Source organism: Contarinia nasturtii, unplaced genomic scaffold, assembly GCF_009176525.2.
Source record: "Contarinia nasturtii isolate CC-2019 unplaced genomic scaffold, AAFC_CNas_1.1 Cnas_scaffold_2367, whole genome shotgun sequence".
In the NCBI taxonomy this organism is placed as follows: Eukaryota; Metazoa; Arthropoda; class Insecta; order Diptera; family Cecidomyiidae; genus Contarinia; species Contarinia nasturtii.
Window position 1 is genome coordinate 30,207 of NW_022199689.1, and position 21,528 is coordinate 51,734.

At 35.5% G+C, this 21,528-nt stretch overlaps 1 protein-coding gene across 1 annotated transcript in view; it reads right to left on the bottom strand.

Moving 5' to 3' along the window:
• The window catches only part of LOC116348361 (rho GTPase-activating protein 26), a 122,030-nt gene that overhangs the window by 17,859 nt on the left and 82,643 nt on the right, over nucleotides 1–21,528 (bottom strand). The window lies entirely within an intron of this gene.

Consider the following 21,528-nt stretch of genomic DNA (forward strand, 5'->3'; position numbering starts at 1 on the left):
AGAGAAAATCTGTTTAATTGAAAAGGAAAATGGATTCGCATATGACGTCATTCACACAAACATGATTTTTTCCTATCGATTTCGATGAGAAATAAATAAATAAACACAGTAGCGCGTGAGATTCATGCTGTGAACGCGCGTGGAAATCTCAACCACACCAAAAAGCAAAACAATCTACTCAAGCCATCAATTCTTAAAAACATAAAATCGAAGCGGCATATTTTGAGTGAAGAAAAGAGCGTAAATGGTTTGTTTGTGCGAAGTGATGACGAAAAGAACAAATTATTTATTGTAATTGATGAAATACGGGCTTTAATACCATTTATTCAGTCGAATAACTGGGCGCATCAGCGATTGTGGAAGAAAGAGAGACAATAACATAGATACAGATAGCAAGTGACTTGGTATATATGTACAGTGCATCGTGTGGTGGCCAACATACGAGAGCAAAAACATCTGGTTTATCAATTTTTATTATTAAACTCTTGTTTACGCAACAAACTTCACGAACGCTCGAGCATTGCACAGCAAAATCGAAACGCGCGTATGCCTCTATCTGATTCGGCTACTGTTTTTACGATTAAAATATTTTGATTGTGTTCTTTTTGTTCGGTTTGTTTATTGAAAGTTAATTGAATCGTCATTTTTTTTTTCTTGCCAAGCGCACATACACTGTGTGTTGTGGTCGTCGTATATGTATGAAACATGTGTGGCAACGCATTTTCATTTGAAATGATGACGACGATTAAAAATGCGTTTAGCATCTCGGCTGTTTCCAATTTTATGCGCAGCTCATCAAAATAATGCTGAATTAAATACGAAAACTCACTGTTTTGTGTAATGCATGAGAGGGAAATTCCATAGCTAGAATTGTCATGCATTCCGAAGTAAAACCGCATCCGCTTTGAACTCAACAAATTCACTCTGAACACGATTGGACCATTTTGAGCATACATATGAAACACTTTTGGGTCTCTTTTCATGAATTTTTCTACAGACCAAGTTCAAAGCGACAAAATTCGCATGAAAACTTGATTGGAAGCGAATTTTGTTTGTAAATTGGTGGTTTGTTCGTAGAAGTAGTGAACTCAATATGGCAGTTGACGCAGGAAAATTACTTTTTGCTCGAAGAATTTTGTTTTTTTCTCTGCATTAAAAAAGTCAATTAAAAAAAATTCGAAATTTCTAATTGGATTTTTGTTTTCATTTAATTTCATCAATTTTCTTCGTTTTTGTTCTATTCTGGGATGTAAGGGCATGACATATTGTAATTATAATCATGACACTTTCATTATGAAATCTAATTATGGTGTTTAATCAGTTTGGAAGTGGCGCGTTTTTGGTGCATGTGCGACTATGATGACAAATTCTAATTGATGTTGGCTCTTTTATTAAATGCGATGCGTCAACAGCAAACATCCTCTCCTGCCCACATTGCATTTGCCACAATTGAAATGAGAATTTTGAAAACAAAAGCGACTCGTCCTTCGACTTTGATTATAAGCCGTTGTGTTATCATCGGACGTGTGTCGGCTTTAATCAAACACTTCTGCGATGATATCAGCATGGTGCTCGCGGGGGCGACATTATGGCGACATTCATTCAAAATAGCTGATGCTGGCCGGTTTTTTCATATTTTATCTCTCTCTCTCTCTCTCTCGTGCATATCATATTAATCGTAATTATAAGCAATTGCACTTGACCCCATGTGCATTCGATTACAGTGTGTGTGCATTTTAACGAACTGATTAATCCGAATCGTGCCCTGTCGTTGAAATTAAATGTCATTTCTGAAAAATGTCATTGATTTGATAATGCGATTTTGTGAGCTGGCGGATGAAACGGTCAATCCACTTTCTACCGTCTAATTGAAACGGATACATAATGCAGCAATTAGTGACGAATTTTTTTTTCATTTCAAATGACATGTTCGCAAACAAGAGCACAATTGATTCAATTAACGCTCATTTAGTTCAATGAATGTGACAGTTCTTGCTTTGCACCACTTCGTTCTCTTTGGCTGTCTCTGTTTCTCTTTCGTTTCGTGTGCACAAATGCCTCACAATTAACGTCAATGCCATTTCTCATTGATGATTGTTGCACTTTTTTCGCGCTTTATCTCTTTCCCTCTCTCTTATGCCTGCATTCCAAACTCTTTCTCCGGGGCGTCGTACCGAGTCACAGCAGAGAAAAAACCGACAGCGACAAATCGTTTAATTGTACACATTTCTATTCACTTTTCACTCTTTCTCTCTCCGTTCTCTATCTTTCGACAATATGCGACAGTTTTGCCAATATGCAATTTGTTCGTTTAAAACCAAACTGAGTGTATGTTGTGCAATTTACGATACAATTCGCGTCTCTTTGTTCGGTGAATTGAACAATGTAAGGTTTTTTTTTCGTCATTATCTGCATTCCATTCAGAGTTGGGAATGTGACGGAAGACACACACGCGCGACACATTTGCCCAAACTAAAAAAAACATATATTTGAATTTTAAAAAAGAGAGTTTTGCATGCAAAAAAGAGTTTCATTCATTTGAAATTTTTAAATTGTACGGATGCATTCGAATAATGTTCGTCATCGATATAGTTTCTGTGTGCAACATTGAAAGCGATGGGAATTTCGTTGAACGAATGAGTCTTGCGTGCTTTAGCTCACTTGGCCTCTTGTTGTGCAAGAGGTCAGTTTGCCAACTCAATCGGCCAAATTGATCGATTCTCTCTTACTCAGCGCTACAATGGCGAAATCTTATCGAAACTCATAAACCATTCACCCAAAAAAATAAACAGAGAGCAAAAAACAGACAAAGATTTGACCGGGCACTGGAGAAATCATTATATTGCACTGTTACATTCCAATTAGCAACAACCTGCATTCGCATACACACAGCCACAAAAAATATAATAGAAAATCGAGTCATAGTTGCCATTGTGCATTGCCAAAGTAACATATTCCAGCATGATATTCCGCGTTTGCATAACATTTGTGAAGAACGAAGCAATCGCAACAGTGCATGATATTTACACATGAAATGCAATTTCATTCCGCATTCATTTCATTGGCGCTCTCTGCACCGACTCTGGACCGCTGGTGCACCGCACTAAACATCAATTCGCATTTTAACCGATTCAAAACACAAAAGAAACAACACCCAACAAAATTGAACAGTAAAGTGAGTTTTTGTCGATCTTGCCGATCGAATGGAGGCTTTATCTAATGGATCGTGGTTTATTTTCAATTTTCGTTTTTTTATTTTCATTGCAAAGGAGTGTTCTTTTATTTATTTCTTAAAGAGAAATTCAATTGATTTCCTTAAATTCGACGCGTTGAAGAAAAAAATTCACTTTGAGAGGATTGAAGCCAGGTCGCCTATAGCCGCACCACCAGCATTCAGGTGAGATGTGGTCTTTGCTAATAATAAATAAAAACAAGTGTTGCACATTTTTGGTGTGTCGAAAGGTTTTTTTTTTCGCATTCGCATGTGTGCAAGCATTTGACATATTGGTGCGGCTGCATTTTAGCACACACACACTCAATTCAACCGAAGTGAAGGTATAGCAAAAAGTTATGTGCTGGGCCACAGAATTATGTCGGTCGCGAATCACACATACACTTATTCAAAATTATGAAAACGTATACGGCGACGTCGTAAAAGATGCTTTGTCATTGAGATTCAACACGGCTCGCGAGCGCGCGCACACACATTATATTATTGCACGAGATGCCGTTACTTTTCCGTGTTATAACGTAGATTATATACATTTTACTTTTCTGCACACACCTAGTGTGTAAGGTAAAGTATTGGAATCGGTCGAAAAATTAACACCCTCAAAAAACATGTTTTCTGGGTGTTTTAGGAGCCAGGAAACACGAATCTAGCGTTTTTTCGATGTCCGAATGTATGTGCGTGGTACCCTGTACGCTGTACGCTGTACCCTGTACGCAAAAATTTGTTAACACGATAACTTTCAAACAAAAAAAGTAATTCAAAATCTGACTTCACAGGATGATTGGGGGTGCCGAGGAATAGAAACCATTAGATTTTGAGCCACTTTGGTTGACAGAGTGAAGTGTCATGTCTGGTGTGATGCCTATGGCCATTCATGAGAAAAAATTCAATTTTTCTTCCAAAAGTGATATTTAAAGTGTACTTAAACACTCAAAAATGTGTATTGAGGGGTTTTTGGGTACGAGAAAACCGAATATGACGTTAGTTTTGCGAAACAAATAACTTTCGACACACTTTTCATACAAACATTTCAAAAAAATTGAATTTTCGTATTGAAGCCATGCCTGTATGATATCGTAATGAGCTGAAACTTTGCACAGGTTATTATTATCATACAAAAATACCATTTCGAGAGTTTGAAAACATTTCAACGCATATTAGGGGCACCTCCCGAACAAAATTTTGGATTTTTCGCTCAAAAACGAAATGTTGTATGGGAAGTACCCTTAATATGCATTGAAATTTCTTCAAACTTTCGGAATGTTAGCCTTTTGTGAAAAAATAACCTTCTGCAAATTTTCACATGATTACGATATCATATAGGCATGGCTGCGATACAAAAATTCTCATTTTTAGTAGTTTTTGTATGAAAAGTGCTTCGAAAATTATTTGTATCTTAAAACTAATGTCAGGTTCAGTTTTCTCGTGAATTCTTTGAGTAAAAGATTTGTAATAAATGCATGGTGTGGATCACGGTGCGGAAAAGTTCATCTTACGGATGTAAGACATTTTATTTTTTATGAAAGCGAGAAAAAGGTGCAGCAGTTCATGGAGTTAGAGAAACAAAATACAAAAACCGATTTCCATTCAGTTTGCGTTTTTTGTTGGCTTTCGGTTTGCATCAATGTTGATCTAGTCACTGAGATACGAAAAAATAAATAATATTTTGTGCGCTTTGTTTATGAACGTTCGTTTTTTCTTTCTATTTCATTAGCGTCGGAGATTTCATATTCGGCACACAAATTAATTACTAAACAATTTTCGCGGCTTTTAAACAAATGTTCGTTGTTTGGTTCATTTTCAACAAGTTTTCTTTGCAAAAAGGGTAATTAATCGAATCGATCAGATTTTAGCTTTATTGACCTGAATGAAAGGCGAGCGATCGATTCAAATTTTTGAAAAATCAATGAATTGCAGTTATATTTCGTGAGAGGAGACTGTGAAACAACCGATTTTGTTTTGCGAATGAGTTGCCAAAAGGGAGTGTCTCAAATAACATGCATAAATCAAAACAATGTCAATTGACTTTTGTTTTTTTTCGAACTTTTTTTACAAATTTTATTGTGATTCGCACCTTTTAAATGTTTTTAAATGCCAACGATGGCAAATGGGAATGTATGAGAAAATTTGTGGAATTCTTCTCGCGGAACAGAGTTTGACTCTGGACACTTCTATTTTTAATTTGAGAGCGAAGCGAATCATATCAATGAGATCCATTCCAACAATTAAACCATGAACCTAAGATTCAAGATTTTTTCCTGTCCAATCCCGAACATACATTCCAAATAAATGGATTCAATTGAAATAATTTTGCATTCAACATGAAAAAAATGTACCATTTTATTGAGATTTTAAGAATGCTTGTGTATACGCTCATAAACAGCACAATCGCTTAATTCGCCAATTGAATCATGTTTTCCATAAATCTTGATTGTTGGCAGCAATAGCAGCAACAGTACGAGAGAATCAATAGCGTAATGTGTTTATTTGGCAGTTTAAGACTACCGTTAACATAAATTATGTCTTTGTTTCATTTCTCTCTGTCTCTCTTTCCATTCGGCGAACGACGACAGACGAGAATTTTTGTGTGTTTTTGCGACGGTATAAAAGAAGTAAATAGAAATGTGCTCGACACCGAACTAAATTTATAAATGTACCTCTATCGTGGCGACTTTTACTTTTCGGCAATGCATTGAAGCGAATAAAAGTGAAAAACAATGTGTCCCCATTGAAAATGGAATGTATTGCAACAACAACAGCGGCAACAGCCACCACAGCCGATGGCATTGTAAACAATTCCAATTGTTTAACCAGCGAAAACAATTTTCACTTTTTCGTTGTGAGCCAGTCGGTGCATTTTCGGAAATTGTCATCGTTTGTTCATGTGTTTGCATAAAATTTTGTGGTGCATTACAAGATGACCCGAATCGAATGAAGAGACGAGCGAAAAAAACTACAACGACAAGTGAAAATCGAGCGGTGCACGCTCACGATTTCACATTCATGTATCACATACATGTCAGAGTGCCGAGTGAAATATATTTTTGTGTGCGCATTTTCTTGCTTCGGTTTGCGCAGTTTCAGACCGTCGTATTTGGCGATACAAACAATTTTCTACGGGTTTGGCTGTTTTTTTCTTCTTCTTCAAATACATGTGTGATCTTCATCGGTGATTACAGTGAAAGTGAACATACATTCCAGTTTCAAGCATAAACAACCATCGAACCCACTATTATTATCAGTTTTTCAACCAGACGATCGACGATTATAAACCCAATATTTAGCAGACATACTTAAAATACAAAAAAAAAGAGTCTTACAAGAGTAAGACGAACTTTTCCGCACATGTCGTCATATTAGTATAGGTATTCATGTCGGCTGTCGCAATTCTAACAAGAGTGGAACATTTAAATGTTTTGATTGGCATCGAAAAAAGGTCACATTGATCTCTGTACGCACCCATTGGTGCGGAAAAGTAACATCATTTAACTCTTTTTTGAGACGTGCGAAGACCGATGAAATAACATGTTTGCACAGTTCATTTGATGGGCTTGCCGTTTTAATCGGTTCCGGTGATGAAAGTTATCACTTTTTTAAAACTACTGATGATGGTCTGCCATTAAGGTATGCTTTGCACGCGACAATCTACCACAAATTGCGACAAATTAATGGTGCTGCTTTGTGTCGATGATTTTAATGTGCCGATTATGGAGACCGCGACGTCTCATTATTAGCTGTTTTTTTTAACTCGACACATAGCAGACGTGCGATCATTTTTTTTTTGGAACTTTCGATCAGACACATGTTTTTTGGGCAATTTTCAGAAAAACATTTACTTTGCTTTCAAATCTTCTCGATGAAAATTGATATTCCATGAGTTTTTTAACGTTTCGAAGAGATTTGACGCACATTTTCAGGAGAAATTTGATTTTTATGTCTTTCTTGCACATCAATTTCGGAGTTTTTACAATTTTATTTCAATTTTTCAGTTCCTCCAGACTTCTTGTGATAAACACCAAATATTTTCTTTGGAAGCGTAATTTCTATCGTTTTACCGATTTTTCCAATAAATACTTTACACAGAAATGTGCTGCCTCTTCAGTAAGCATGAAATCGTGTGACTGAAATTAATAATTGTTTTGGAAAAATTCAAAACCAACACAATTCCGATTTAAATTGAGCTCAATTTCGAAAATGAATGCATTGAAGAGATTGAAGCGTGTGAAAAATGCGATAAGAACACTTGAATCTCATTATAATTTCAAATATATACTTTACAATGTTTTTCTCATTTTTTTATTAATTCCCATCTATTTATGAATTTCGAATATGTTCAAATTTACAAGAATGGTGACAAGGTAACTGGGTGTTAAATCGGTAATTTTTTTCCGTTGCAATCTGACTGAAAATTGGTTTTATACAAAGCGATGCTTTTGATAGATTTTTCCCGGGCGATAAGTGTTGGCGCACGATGTTAGTTCATTCAAAAAAGCAAAAAAAATCTCAAATCGTTGCAATTGGGAGAATATTTGATTTGGATCTTTAGCACTGTTTTTTTTTTCATGAAAAAAATTGAAAATAAAACAAAGCGTATATCTATTTAATTAAAAGCAGCCGAGAAGAGAAAAAACAAACGTTGTTTGCATGATGTGAATTGTGCCATGCGATACGAATCGAGCACGAGAGTGCTGTTGAAAAACGGTTTAACATAGCGGCTGGTGTCACAGTAGCAATCATTTGTTTTGTTCTCTCTTTGGCCGTTGCTCTCGTCGTATTTCTCGGATGATAAACTCTCTGGCAAAACAATGCATCATAAATTATGATTTCATTTATATGTTGGCGTGTTTGCCACAGACTTGTCATTGTGAGCGAAAAGGTGCGCGCGACAAATCGTTCGAAATCAACCGTGTTTGTTCCCATCCATTAGAACACAATCGCATCAACACTCCGATGCGCAATTAGATGGAAGTAAATTCAGTTCAAGAGGTTACGACGTCATCTATCTCGCTAGTGTGTTAATGTGCTCTTGTCACCTGGTGAAAGTCAACCAGAATCGGTAAATTAGGCGGAAAAATATTTCGAATTAAATAGCTGTAAATTGATCCAAAAAATGACTATGATCGAATCAATCAGCGACCCACTGCGCATCGAATCTTAAGCAGACACAATGATTGGGCAAAAAATGAATGGAAAAAGTGTTCAAATTTTATATTGGCTTTGACGCGATCGACGGTCCAGGTCCACCCGCTGCGAGCAAAAAGAAGAAGAAAAATCAATATTTTGTATAGACAAAGTGTAACCAAAGCAACGGTAACAGATCTAGATCTTTGATCAGCTGTCATGGTCATTAGCCCAGAAGGCGGCCCGCATCTCAATTAATACCGATGGCAAAAATTTTATAGAAGTTGCGATGAACAATAGTTCTTTTTTTGTTGAATCATCGCATAAAGCAAATGACCAAATGATGCGAACCAAAATTGGTAATTTTCAACCCACAATACATGGTCATCATGAGTTATTTCGAGATTTAACATGGATTAGCGTGACTCTCTTTCGGCATTTATTTCGCCTATTTTGCCAAAATCAATTTCACTTTGACTAAACAACAAAGAAACATGACGCAAATTTCGATAAATATTTCTTTTCTGTTGTTGTCTGTGCAAGTAATTAAAAGATATTGAATGTCGCACCCAAGCAAGAAGGCGTCATGCGGAAATTAGCATGAAGTATGTCACATCCTCACATATCAGCTGTCTGTCGATCAAACCCATTTCGTTCCTTCTCCGGACGCTTTTTTTTCTCTCGACTCATCACATCTTTCATCAGTTTCTTCAATTGCGTGTGTTTTTTCGGTTCGTTTTAAAGAACCGTTCGAAGCAATCGGCACATTTTCAAATCATGTGTTAATTGAAGAAACCGTCTTTTTTTTGACTGCGCACTTTTTGCCAAGTCAACGACCATTTCGACAATTTCTCTTTTATTGTATGAAATTATCGAATTATTGTTCCGTCTCGTCAATCACTTATTGATTGGTTCAATTTTTTCCGTTTCGGTCTTTCTTCCAGCGGTGTCTTTCGCTTCGCACAAATAGAATCAAATTAACGATTGCGCACTCGCGCCTCTTTTGTCTATGATTTGTGGACCGAATCGATGTTGTTTTTTTCGTGGACTCGGCTTTTCAGTTCGGTTGCGATCGCGTCACTTTTTTCAATTGTGACAGGTTAGTGTTCGTCGAATGGCCACGCAAAACAATCGATTTTAAATTTATCAATTTTCAATTGATCTTTTTGTGTTCGATTCAATTATTTCAGCCAATTGATGACACTCGAGAAAAAAACAGAACACAACAAGGGAAAATTGATTAATTTTTTTTCTCTTGAAATTTAAATCGATTTTGACTTTTTAAACTTTCGACTTTTTCATTTAGACTGATTGACACTGTAGCAGCACTTTCATTGAATCATTACGTTCAACTTTTTCTGTCATTACGTTGAATCATTTCGTTCAAGCTCTGGAATATTTCCATGATTGTATTCTGTATTTGATCAAAAATCTGTACAAGCTGTTTTCTTTATATTGAATTTTGAGATGTTTTTGGTAAAGTTCTGAATAAAAAAGTCAAACATTCTGGACAAAAAAATTCTTCTAATAAGATCTTAATATCATAATTAAAACGATCCAAACAAAGTTTGTTATTTTAATTTATCTTCCAGTGAATACAGTGAATCTAATATTTTTGGTAGACAAAATTTTGCATGACACACTCCACTCACACGCCATTCGTATATGAATCCTATGTTAGTGGAGAGTTTCTCTGCTACTTTGCTTGTTATTTTGTCTATCAAAAAAATTAGATTCACTGTATATCCCCATCGATGCAGCAAACTTCGTACACGTTTAAAGCGAGAAACTCAAGCAACGTGTCTTATTTTCTCGAAATGAGGTCAAATTTTAAAAATTGACTCATCTACAACTGCATACAAAAATTCCAAATTTTATCCATTTGCTTCTGACGTCTTTGAAAAAACTAATTTCGAAACGACATAATCAATAGTGAATAATTACCAGAAAAGCATTTCTTTATCGTATCTGTTCACACTTCTGTCATGCAAGATATATATTTGCCTTAAATAGTCCAGAATGAATCATATTGATTTCATTCTCTCTTCGCGTGTCACTTTCTTCCATTCAAACAATGTTCAAACAAATGGTTTGATAATAATTGTCTCAAAATGACCTATTCATATCGGCGATCGGCCCCATTTTGGACTCGTTCAATTGTGATTGTACCATTTTTTTTCCAACACATTCTTATTGCATGATCTCAATTCGACCAAAAAAAATGATTTCCATTTCAAACAATGAATTTTTTCTTGATTTCTGAATAAAAGAACATCAGATATACTTTGTCCCGTGGGTCTATTGGTGATAGCCAAATTTGGAATTAAAAACTATATGATTTGTGAGCGAGGTCAAAATAATAATTTTTGTACAATTGAAGCTCATTCAACTCCATATTTGTTGTTTGGTAAAATCCACCGTTTTCCGTGTGCGTTTCAATGTTTAGAATATAAATTAGTCGCTTCAATCTTATCTTTTGCTTCGCATCAAAATATGATACCTGAACTCTCGCTTGAATAAATACGGAACACAGAGAGTAAATAGATCCAAAAAAATTGTCTAAACAAAGTTGATACAAACTTTCTTCAATAATAAAAGTCATAAACCGATAAGGGGAAAAGAAACGTGTGATAAAGTGGCACTGAATGAAGGTATGAACCATTAAACCGAAGTCATTGATTTCGAGCTTCAGAAAAACATGTTATTACTGTCAATAGTTTGCTGGGTGTGTGTATTTGTCGGTTTTTGTGTAAATATTGTCTTTAGTAGGTAAAAGTAAAGTGGTTTCGGTGGCCAGGTTCCATTTAATTGCCACGTACAAAAGTCATTATTCAAAAACGTTGAAACTCAGATATAATTAGAGCGCAGTTGCACACATGTTCACGTAAACAGATGATAAATCGTGTCGGATTTTGGAATGGAAGAAAGAAAATTGAGCCAGTTTTGTTGGACTTTAAATGTGAATGTTTACACAATGCAACGCGACAAAAACAGTTGAACTTTTGAAGAGCTACTGAAATGGAGAAAACTAGACAGACGAAGATAAAATGAGGAAGAAAGAGAGAGACGATATAGCACGAAGCAATAGATTTTAAGAATAATGTGGAATAATGAGAGAGGTAGAAAGAGAAGAATAAAGCAACAAGTACGCGAGAAGTGGAATGTGAGATAAAGAGGGGAAGAAAGAGAAAGAGAAACAAAGCCGACAATTTCGTTATTATTGTTAAAATATGAAACGTTGCAAAGAAATCAATTTCAGAAATTATCACGTAATAAATTGGGTATTAGGTGGACGTATCACTTCAAAATTCCAAATTAATCAAAGGTATTTAATTCGATCCAAGAAAAAACAACGATCAACAAATGAAAAATAGAAAAAAAGCATCATCAATTCATTCGCGCGTGTACATCATTTGAAAAACCATACACGAACCAGCGACGCAACGGAATCACGAAAAAAATTATGAAACTTTCGTTGGATGGCTGGCAGGCGAAAAAAGGTTCGAAAACCATATAATTTGCACGTACAAAAAATAACGGAAGATCTTGGTGTCAACAATTTCGAATTAAAATTCAGACACACACACAAAACACCCGTGTGTATAAATCAGATGTGGATTTAAAGTTGCGCGTGCTCTTGCGAGAGAGACATTTTTGTCGATTCATAGAATTCCGGAATTCTCTCACAATTCAAAACAAAACGGCCAATTTAAGATTGTCACTTGATAGTGCGGCTGTCACAGAGCGCATTCTCTCTCTCTTCTGTTCACTGATCGACATCGATAGCAATGCCAATGCGACTTTAACTTGCAAATTGAAACCTTTATGCATTTGGAAATTTATCCCATGGCACACAGAGACTGCACGGTGTCGAAAACAAAACAAAAATTGTGTCAATTCAGTCTCTCTGGCCGATGCGATGCAAAAACAACAACAAAATGTACCGTTAAAAATTATCACCGAATCACTGATTTCATCATCACTGTTGTTGTGATGCAAACCGAAGTGGACACAATGTTTTTACACTTTTACGAAAAAAAAAATCAACTTTTCCAGTGATCTTTCGTCTGGTTTAACATGTTCAAGCGAGAAAAGAACCGAATGAGCCAACGCATAACAAGACAAAATTAAAGGAGACACTCGACGAAATTGATACACATCAACATATGGATTAACGTATGGCACACCAAAAATGAGAACGGGATACCATTCGGTGATGCCTAGGGGCAGAGCAGTACTAGAATAATAATTTTTGTTTAAAGTAATTCTATGTTGTGAGTAGTAATCCATATTAATCCGCAGTAATACACACTTGTGTAAATTCTAACAGCAGTGCAATGACGTTTCATGTGTACGTTTCGTTAGGAATACAGCGATCGTCGAATATTGCGAATTGAAACAATTTATTCGATTTTTATTAAATTAAATTCGATATTTTCCATTTTTTAACAATAAAATGTCTCATCCGAAATATACGGCGATCGCTTTATGCCTAGCAAATGTCATACATAACGTACACATTAAACGTCATTGCACTGCTGTTAGAATTTACGTAAGTGTGTATTACTATGGATTAATATAGATTACTACTCACAACATAGAATTACTTTAAACAAAAATGATTATTCTAGTACTGCTTTGCCCCTAGGGTGATGCAAAAATGTATGGACGAGTTTTGCATGAGAATTACGTCATAAGGAATTTGATGCGGGACAAAGAATTTGAAACGCGGACTCGAATGGAATCTTTTGCATCATTTAGAAAGCTGTGCAATAGCATCTTTGAAGTCATTTTTTGACTCGAAATATTCGATCAGAATCAGAAACCATCCATTTTTCGTCATTTTTTATTGTTTTCAATTAAAAAGCACAATTTTTTTCCCGACATTGTATCCATTTCAAACTGCACTTGATTTTATTCATGAAACATAAAATTCGATACCTTTTATGTTTGGCCTCGTCTTTGCTGTCGCAATTTTCTTGATTGACGGCTGATTTTGCTCATCAAAATGCGTAAAGTGTCCTATCGTTGCTTTTTGAAGTAAGAAAACTCTCGTAAGTGTTGCAAAAAGAGCAGTTTGTCCATGATTGAGTTACCAAAAAGACGCGTGCCGTGTATGTTTGCGTAATACAATCATTAAGTGCGAAAAATTCGTCAAAAAATGCTTGGCATATTAAAATTGAATTCCTCTCATCAAATAAAAATGTGTATTCGTTTGGAATTTATTGGCTCTTAACTTGCAAGTCTCTTTTCTCATGTTTCGTTTAATTGATCTAAATAGCCGGGCTCACGATCGTTCAAATGCATTTTAATCAAACATTGTTTATATCATGTTATTATGATCATTTGGTTTCGTTAAACGTTAAAAATTGAGTCACAATGAATTCAATGAATGCATGTGCGCGTTTTATTCTCAAGGAGTCGTCTTCGTTTCAATTAAAATTCAATTGATTCACAATGAGCGAACGAATGAATAAACAAACGACCAAGAGAAAAAAACGGCAAGAGGCCAAAAATATACCGTGCGTTCATAGCTACTGAAGAAGTAGCCGCTTCAGCGAAGAAGTACAGAAAAGACTCTGATTTACGATGAGTTTTTTGGTTTATTTAGCTGCATTTCTTATGTAAATTTAACCGTTTATCAAACGAAAGAGGCAATGAGACAAACAGAGACACACAATGACTGTTGAAATGAGAAAGAACGAACAAAAATGCACCACAAGAGAATGCACGAATACCGCCGCATGAGAACCAAACAAAAGCGTGTGTTTTTTTTTCGCTTCGACCGAAAAATTGAAGAGAAAAGAAAGTCGCGCGGCATTTTTAAATTTAGATTATAGAAACAAGGAACGCAATGATCGTTGCAACAGAGAGTTGAAATTGAGAGAAAAGGAAAAAGACATAGAGAATGCACATATTGTGCGCGCGAACAACAGATTAGTGTGTCGTCGTCAATGCATATCGTTTTGTTATCGTATATTTTCGTGTGGCAAACAAATATGCACGGCCGCTCATTAATATGCATTTGAAAAACGATGAACAACAAAATATGATGAAAAGAAACGCATCAGCACATATATAATAATAATTCTTTCGATTCGAAGAGAACGTTATTTATTTCAACATTCGCTTTGATACAGTATGTGTGCGGGTATTTAATTTTCAAACTAAATGCCAAACACGCAACAATAACACGCCCGGCCTATTAATATAAAAATATGGAATTCATCGATCTGAATAGAAACCATTCTTTTTTGTTCGTCTCTGTTCACTTTTATAATATGTTTCAAACCCAAACTCTTCAAATCATGTCAATATACGCTAGTTAACTGTAATCCAATATGTTTAATGCAATTTATAAGAGGAAGCATTATGCTCGACCAGCAGTGACGAAATGCCGACAAATCCACTTTAAAATGTAAACACAATTGAAGAGACTTTCCGAGAAGAACGGCATTTCATTTTAATGGAAAATTGAAATTTCTCATGAAATTCTACTTTTCACCGTCTTCGCTGTATTTTTCCTCTTTTGCGGACTTTCCATATGAATTTTTTGATGAAAATGTCGTTTTTCCCATTTCGTCCCATGTTTCAACAATTTTTCACAAAGAAAGTGAAAAGAAAATGGTCGTAAGCCCCAAAAAAGAGAGTGAACAAACCCTTGAGAATAAACAAACCAAGTAAATCCAAGAAAATCCAAATTAAACGACGTTTGGTGCTAAAATCCGACAAAAAAAATTGCTTGCATTTCGAATGAAAGTGAAGAGTTGCACCATTTCAATTCACTTTTGTAACCGCACGAAAAGAACCGTTTCATTGATAGAAAATTGCTGTTTTGCCTCTTTCCATGAAGTAAAAATTCTTTTTTCAATTTCGACAAATGCGCGTCTACGTCTCTTTTGTTATATAACAGAAAAGTCGCCTTTTCATATACCGTCTCTAGTTATAGTAAGTTTTACAATGCGATAAATTGAATTTGACATTGGTTGTGGAGAAGTGTTCTTTTACTTCATAATAGTGGTTTCGATGACGGTGCAGCAGTGCAAATCACAAAAGAAGCAGCATTGAAACAAGATTGAGTCACGCTTAGTTTCCAATATATTCAATCGACCGCAAGAAATTCAATATGAAGTGCAAAATAATGACGTGTAATCGGATATGGCCGCCAAAGTAGAAAGCTGTCAGGAGTATAGTGGTTCGACGAGCACAAAAATCATACCTTTTGATACACTTCCGCATTCAATCTAGCGTTCAATTCGAAGCGATCAGTGGACATTTTCAAATAATAATATTATGAATCTGTTTTTATAATATCAAATTTCGGAATTGAAAAGGTCGATTCATAAATAGAAAGAATTTCTTTTTTTCAAAAAGGCTACGAAAGTTCGCAAAATATCAATATCTTCGATATAAAAGAAAAATTCCCGAATAAAATCGAATGAAGAAAGCGCAATGAAACAAACCACAAGATGAAAACGAATAAAGTCAGAGGTTGAAAAATTGATTGAAATGAGATTTTAAATGTTCGGATTGTTGAAATGAAATTGAATGAGATCAAGAGAGTTTGTGCGAATCTCTCTCACTCTCGCCGAATCAAGGAACCCATTGATTGTTTGAATGGAAAATTAAAATTCACTTGTTTCGAGGCAATCGACAGAAATTGATTGATTCCGTGAAGAATTCTGAAACGAATGACGCAATTGATTCAATTAAGATCTATCAAGTGGAATCAATTCATATCTTAAATTAACATTGAACAATAATAAACATAAATTGATTGAGATCTCGCAAAATACACACGCGAATACACATTTTGCGCGAGATGTTTTTTTTTTGCTTAATTCGTCGCATCTCAAGGTGTCTTCGTTTGGAATTTGAGCGCGAGATTTGAATAGAAATGTGGTCTGTGAAAATGGGAATTCGATTCGTGTGTTTGGCGGCGAACGGCTTACAATGTCTTATAATTCAGAAGAAAAGAAACAATGAAATCAATAGTAATCATAGCGATTGCCTGTTTCGTTCGCTGCGCTGCCAATTTTCAGGCACACACACACGTATAACAAACAAAAAGCCTAACGCTTTTATTTATACACTCAATGTACGGAGATATTCAAGTAGATTAGCATTGTTTGTACACACGCACCGAGCACAATACACACATATAAAGTGTTTGCCAACACAAAAGAGACATGCCATATCCATATCATCATCTCAGGCGAAACCAAGAGATATAGGTTCGTCTATGTGATGAGAAAATAATTCCGTGTTTAACGATTTACTTTGTGGTTTGTTTTTTTCTTCTTCTCTCTGTTCACGTCGTTGTGATGCGCGAAACAATTCCAATTGGTGTTTGGTGAAGTTTGCAAAATAAGTCTATATTTTTTTTTTCGGTCGATTATACACCGGCTAAATCGTCATCGACATACGCTTTTTTCCCGAATGGAATTCAAACTCATCGCACATTCATACACCAATATGAAGAAAAAAAAAGAAAGATGAAATGTGGTACCTTATGTAAAGTGAATTAGAAGAATACATGAAAACACAAAAGAGAGACGAAGCCAAAAGTGTGCGGTTTCATTGCAATCTCGATGTGAGTACCAAGCGTTTGTAGCGGTTTTTGAGACACACACACACACATAACTCACACAATTTCCATAAATTGCCGTTGTTTCAGCGCCTATCACCACACCAGAATATAAATGATTATATAAAGCCTTCCAAACAGATCCGAACAACAATGGGCATATGCCTCTATACGTCTAAGAAACAATGTTGAAGTTTTCTCTGTCTCTTTCTCTGATACCGACACCATAACTATTAATCTATAGAAACGAATCTATTTATGAACCGAATGACTTTGTGCGCTTTGCACAGAGACTGGGTGAGATTGAATGATTCTCTTTGGATGGGATTTATGATTTTTGAAGGTCCGAAGTGGAATCAAGACGAAGTGGAACCTCCAATGAGTGTTCTGCAGTGAGAATAAAGCCCATCAGAAATGAGGAGGCAGCCCAAAGAAACCATACCTATGCCTTTTTTCACCCATTTAAATCGCTTAAAGCCCTTTCCATCACAAGTGATCGAAGATCAATGATCCCCTCAAAATCATCATTTCCAATACTCCATTCTCAGTTTTAGTCTCTGCGTTCACCTGATGTTAAAATCGAATATTTCGTGATTTGCCTGAGATCACCGTTCAATAGACGAAACCACCTTCTTTTTTTATTACTTAAAAGTTAATCGATTCAGGAAACAATTATAATGTGGAATGTTAAACATTTAAAATTGTACAGTTTATTCAGTTTTGTTTTCGATCGATTTTTGGTTTGCAAATGTTGTTGAATTTATGTTTTATGATTCGAAAGTGTTTTTTGGCAGGTTGTTTTATTGGTTTTTGGGCTAATAAAGGTAGTGTAGTTTTATTAATGCCATAAAAGAGACGAGAACTATAGGAAACAGGCAATGAATGCAGAAGAGTGAAGAAGAGAAAGGTGATGAAGAAGACAGAAAAACAAGAGACGACTTGAATAATGGATGAAATCATTTAAAGTTCCAATTCGAATCACAGACGGCAATTGGTTTTTATTTTCGATCATTTTCGGTGCTTAAACATATGTTTAGAGGTAAAATTGTTCGGAATGCACCGCACGACACCAACAACATCAATGGAATAAGCGCCAAATGCTTTATTCTATATATAAGTGGGGGCAATTCCAAAAATCAATTTAGCGCCGCTTGACTATTTTGAAATGTCACAAAAATCTCAGCAATGTCGGTGCGATATCTCAATATGAAAAATCGTCAATTTTAATGTATATTTAAAAGCATTTATTCGCCATTCGAATGGAATTCACTGACAAAACTCACACGATTCGTAAAAAAAAAAATGATTCAAAAATCGAATCGTTTGTGTCAACTTGTGGCTTCGAATATGAATTAAGCACATTGAATTTGTCATGCATTTAGCATTTCCGTAAATGGTGTGTGTGCGATATGTAAATTATTGGTTTGCCGTTAATTGGCAGTTGCAGACTCAATTTCCTTTCGCATTTGCGAACGTCATCACTCTCATTGTTCGTTTCTTAATAAAAAAAAATTACCAAAATTGATCGTCGTCAGCAGCGTGGATGATCGATGAGATTCCATGGGTGATGATTATATGCCATGATGCAATGTGTGCCACGAGGCATTCAAATCGAGAGTCGACGGATGACAGCGATCTTTCAAATGAAATTCATCGTTGGTTTCGTTGTCGATTGGCAATATAATTATATACAGCGCGCGAACAGAGAGAGAGAGAAATGAATGTTGCATTTGTTGTTCACTCCCACTTCATGGTATTTATCATTATTCTTCATTGTAATCAAATGATTTCTTTTTGGTATGTGATATTAAAAAAAAGTAAGCCACAATGACAGACATGAGAATATGCGTGGGCCGTTTCTATTGTCACAAATGGCATTTCGTTGAATGAACGATTTTGGTCACGATTCAATCGTGTACGCAACAAGCACTCAAATCTTTTCTTTTTTTTTTTTTCAATTCATATGCGATACGCGGCCGGCATTTTTTTTTGAAAGAAATTTTCTTATTTATAATGATAAATGGTGATACTATATTTGATATGCGATCAGCAATTTTTTTGGACATTGACCAAGGGCTTGAGCGGGAAATTAATGAGCATCAAATTTATTACTTCGACAGAAACTCGATCAATATTCAGCGTTGAAAATTTATTGAAAAACATTATTATTTTTGTTTAGTCTTCTTCGGGTTCTTTTTTATTGGATCGCATAATTATAATGTATGAATTCAAAATTACCTAAACGAGTGTTGACTTTACGAGATATCAATTCGTTTTAAAACTGGAAATTATTGCGATCAGCAATGGACGAGATTGCACGAGACATTGATACCAATTTTAACATCAACTCTTTCGCAATAATACGATGTAAGAATTGAAAAAACAACAACGCGTAAATACTCCAATAAACACACTCCGAAATTAAAAAAAAAATGAAGCGAAAAAAACACAGTTCAGACACGAGAACGAATACTCAAAACGGAATGAAAATGTCAATTTCAGTTTCAGTTCACATCGATGCATAAAATGAATTAATTTATTCCATTTTAACATATATCTTGCGTTGCATTGTCGTTTTCGATGGACTTTTATTCTTCTTTTTTCGATCGATGCGCGCGCACTCAACATTCAACGCAATTTACATTCGGGAATCTTTAGCGACATTGGTTTTAAGGGGCGAATAGGGCAAAGTGTTGTTTTTTTCGCATTTTATTTGACAGACAGTAGATCAGTGGCATTTTTTTATGTTTCTATCTACGAAAAAAGACAAAATGTTATGTTGGCACGGCCCTTCGAAATGAAGAGTACAATTTTTTCACCTCTTTGGATCTCGGCCTAATCGCGAAAAAAAACTTTTCAGGACATTTCCAATTATAGGACTTGGATGGAACCAAGTAGCTAAAGTTCTGTCTCTTCCACATTTCAAAAATTGTTTCTTCACTTGTCTTGTGCAAATTCTTTGATGTCTGCTTCGACGGCAATTCAAAAATGTGAATATACATTTGCGCGTTATAAATATTGCATTATATCCAATGCATTAAGAGTGTGTGCACAATTTCCATTGAACAATGAGTCTGTATGAAAATTGTAAGAATAAATCGGGTATAATGCGCGGTTGTTCTGCCGTTTTGATTTTCAATGCAATCGCCGATTTTTTTCATTCGCATTCAAATGAGACTTGAGCAGAAATCCGATATTTTCATATAAGAATTCCATGGAATGGCATTCCAAGTGCGACCCAACATTGTTGAAAACAAAAAATGATGCATAGTTTCGTTGAAAAGAATAAATAAAATTGTCTTAAAGGTTTCAGCCCACCGACAATGCGTTCCTTATCTCTTTGGTGTGTGTGTGTGCATTTAAAATTAATGGGTGAAAGTGTATTAAAGGAAAAAAAAATCGTTGATTGATTAGATGGTAAAAAGTGATCGATGATAAGCATATTCCCATGCGCATTCTGTTTATCAGCCGAAATAATTTCTCAATGCAGTCCATTTGGGGTATGCCGTGCATTTAATCAATAGTTGTCGATTTTCATATAATCTTCACGAAAATATGATCGTCATTCGTTCGAGATAAAGCTGAATGTCGATAGTCGACCGATATGAATAGCACGGAAGTGAATAATACACTCGCAAAGAAGTTCAATTAAATTGTGCATTTCGGAAAACCGCCCACAATAAAACACGCATAACGGTTGCACGTGTTTATGGAATTTCGCGTATTGCATTATATTATCATTTCCATCAACAACAAAAAAAGCGACTGCATGTCGGAATGTTCGCGTCGAGTAAGTGCATCAATTTTGTGCAAAACTTTTCATTCGTTGCAATTCAGAAGCGAGCGCCCGAGAATGCATACTTGCCTATTTAAATCGACAAGCTGTAATTATATCTTCCATTCCGGGGCTACAGGAATACATGTATGTGTGTGTTTGGGTGAGAATGCGCGCGTGTACTTAATAATCTTTGTGGCTTATCTTGAACCAGTATTATCAATAGGCACTTTTTGATTTCATTCTCGGGTACGCTGTAATTTTCTCCTTCTCTCTTTCGCACTCTCTCTGTCTCCCCTGCTTGCTTGGGCCCACTAAGCACTTCTTTTCTCGAAATAAAAAAATCACAAAAAGCATAATAATTAATATTTATGTGCCATTGCAGTTGTGTGCGCGCAGTGAGACCAAGAAATTTCAAGAAATCATTTGCCAAGCATATTTATCGAACACGTTTTATTCATTATTATACAGAATCAACTCACACAATTTTTGTGCACTTCACTTAGTGCCGCTGTCAGTCATTCGATTTAATGCACTCGCCAAGAGTGTGCAGTTTTTGTCGCTTTTTCTTCATCACTCGCTCTCACTCTTTCTTTCTTTTTCAGTCGTTCGACATCATTTTTATGCTTTTACTCGAATCTTGACTCGAATATACTCTTGATCTCTCTAAATCTTTTATTATCACCAGTTCGATGAATAAAAAAAATCGATTTAAATCGTTGAATAATAATTTGAATTTTTCGTTTTGGGAAAAAACGTGCCAAAATAGATCTCAATTTATCGATTCATAAAAACGTAATTTTATCGATTCCA